This window comes from Tiliqua scincoides, chromosome 8 (assembly GCF_035046505.1).
Source record: "Tiliqua scincoides isolate rTilSci1 chromosome 8, rTilSci1.hap2, whole genome shotgun sequence".
Lineage (NCBI taxonomy): Eukaryota > Metazoa > Chordata > Lepidosauria > Squamata > Scincidae > Tiliqua > Tiliqua scincoides.
In genome coordinates this window covers 43,424,060-43,427,108 of record NC_089828.1, presented here as the reverse complement: position 1 = coordinate 43,427,108, position 3,049 = coordinate 43,424,060, and positions in this window count along the sequence as shown.

Here is a 3,049-nt window from a genome sequence, read left to right as displayed (position 1 = left end):
GGCGCCACCTGGGCCGCCTCGCCAGCAGCTCCGCGAACGCCACTGCGCCTGCGCAGCGAAGGGGGTGGGGGAAAGGCGATTCCGCCAGTCATACGCGCACCAGAACTCAGTTCTCAGCCCATCTGACAGCCCCTCTGTCGCCATCACCGCGCGCCCAGAAGCCTTTGTGCACGCAGAACGTGCGTCACTCTCTGACGTCAGAGGCCTTTTGTGACTCCTCCAGCTGACCTTCTCCCTCCCACGACGTGCCTCAAGCAGCAATCCCAGCCACACTTTCCTGGGAGGAAGCCCCATTGACTATCATGGGACTTACTTCTGAGTAGACAGGCATAGGCTTGGGCTCTGAGGCTACACACTTACTTGGGAGGAAGCCCCATTGACTCTCATGGGACTTACTTCTGAGTAGACAGGCGCAGCGTTGGGCTCTGAGGCTGCCATCCTCTCCACACTTACTTGGGAGTAAGTCCCATAGACTAAAATGGGGCTTATTTCTGAGTAGATGTGCCTAGGATAGGGCTCTCAGGCTGCAATCCCAGTCACACTTTCCTGAGAATAAGCCCCATTGACTATCATGGGACTTACCTCTAAGTAAACATGCATAGGATCAAGCTCTAATGCTCCATGAAGCCACAGCAGAGCTTTCCCTGGGTCCATTGTCACTCTCCCACCAACCAAGGGCGAGGAACAGAGTGACAGGCCAATTCTAGGCATGTTTACTCAGGAGTAAGTCTGTCTGTATAAGTAAGTATAAGTAAGTCTGTATAGTCAGTCGGGTTTACTCCCAGGTAAATATGCCTAGGATAGTGGCCTGAAGTTGCAATCCTATGCACAGTTTCCTGGGAGTAAGTCCCATTGAACATAATGGGACTTACTTCTGAGTGGACATCCATAGGATTGTACTGTGAGTTGCCAGTATGGAGGAGGTGAGTGGCAGATCAGAAACTGCCCTGTTCTCCCTTCCATCTTTAGTCCAGGGGCCAATGAGCTAAAATGATCTCAAATAAGACTTTGATTTCTTTTTTACTTTTGCAGGGAGTCCTCTCAGTATTGGCAAGAGAAAAGGCCAAGAACAGAATGTGACAACCTCCAGAACATCGGCCCTTGTGAAAGACAAGATAACAATCAGGAGGGTTTCTGGGCATGTGTAGAGTATTTCATTTTTTCTTCTGCCCTGTATGATCATACACAGCATGGGAGATGACCCACACATATTGCTTTTGGAGAATTACTTGTGGGGCTTCCTTTTACATGGTCTGTGTCAATTGACAGTAGCTCTCTAAGGTGCACTCAGGTGGAAAAAGTGGTCTTTCCACCCATGAAGCCAGATTTGATCCCCTGGAATATTATGTGCACAAGCATATGTTGAGTTATGATTGCCCCCAGTACATATGGGGAAGCCTTGTATGGTCCATCCAGGCCAAGGTTGTCTACTGTGCTGCCTACTGACCATAGCTTTCCATTGTCTCAGAAAAGAGAAGTTTCTCTTGCAACCTGGATGCTTGAGATCCTTTTCAAGATGGAAATGCTATCTGGTATTGGGAACCACTGCATGTAAAGCACATACTCTGAGCAACAGGCCTCTATTTCCTGCCCTTTTGTCACATTTCGGAGCAAAAAGCCACCTAAGCCCAAACACTGCCATTTGAATTAGAAGAAGTCCTTTTAATAGCAGTATGACAGGCAGAAATGCAACAAGTGTAGCCTGAACATGCAGATGGAAGATCCTTTGCATGGAAAATATTGGGGAGGGAACCTGTATGTGAAGTCTGTGCAGTGCTGTGGAGCTATGGGGCTTCTCCCTCCTCACAGCCACGATGGCTTTTCCTGCCCACCCAGGAAAAGCAGGGCTCCTGTGGCTTCTTGTTCCTTTTTCTTGCTCTGCATGTTCCATTAGTATGGGCGTGCTTCTTTCTTTGCCTGTCCCTGAGATCTATAACCAACAGGCAGTATGTAATTCAGCCATGAAGCTTTCCCCAGATTTACATATTAGAAAATAAAAAGAACAGGATAGTTTTCACCAAATGAATTTTAGCCATTAAAAGGCACACTGGAATAAGACCCATTCATTCATACACCAAAGGGAAGGGGCCCCTTGCATATTGCAGTGAGGCTCCCTGCAAAGCTTAGTGCTTTGCACCCCCATCTAGCTATGCCACTGCTGCACACATATTTGGTTAAACTAAGGCACAATCCTACACACTTACTTGGGAGTAATTTCCATTATGTAATAGGTCTGATTTCTGAGTAGACATGCCTAGGATTGTGCTGTCAGGTTGCCAATTCTTTTTTCTTCTTGAGGGGCAAAGATTCCTGATCTTTGGGGGTGGCTGCATCTGCTGGGTTTCTTTATGTTGAACCCTGCTGGTGTGTGTGTTGGGGGGAGGAGTAATCTCTGCATATAGGTGGGTGGCTTTGCACCCCCTCTGGCTACGCCACCGGGATAGTGTACTGTACACACTTGCCATGCTCCCGCCTTCACCTGTGGGGGCGCACCTGAGCTATCAGCCTGGAGGCTCCGCCTGTGCAGGTGCTTCCACCAGTCCTAAGCATCCAAGTTGCAGCCAGTGCGCCCAGACCACGTGCGCCCCAGAGTCAGCTGTGCAGTGACGCCTGGGCGGTGCATGGTCCCATGTGCGGGCGCCTTGGAGTGAGTGTGTGCTGCTCACAGCTGGAGGTGGGAATCCACACTTGCCTGCTTACCACAGGTGATTCCAGCGCTCACTGTCCCCTCCCACGGAGCCTGTGCGCCAAGAGCGCATGGGAGGCTCTGCAGCCAAGCCTTTCCCTGGGTTCAGCCCCCTCTTCCCAACTCAGGGTGGAAGGAGGAGGAGACAGCCTAAGCCCAAGCACTGCCACTTGCAGAAACAATGTATATCCTTTTCATAGCAGGCAGATATGCAACAGGTGCAGCTTTCCCCTAGCCTGAACATGCAGTGATGGGAGATGGTTTGCATGCAAAGGGAGAGAGTCTCCATGTATTGCCACCGAGTCGGGGAGCTCCTCCTCCTCCTCCTCCCCAGGCCAGGGATGGTTCGTCCTGCCCACCCAT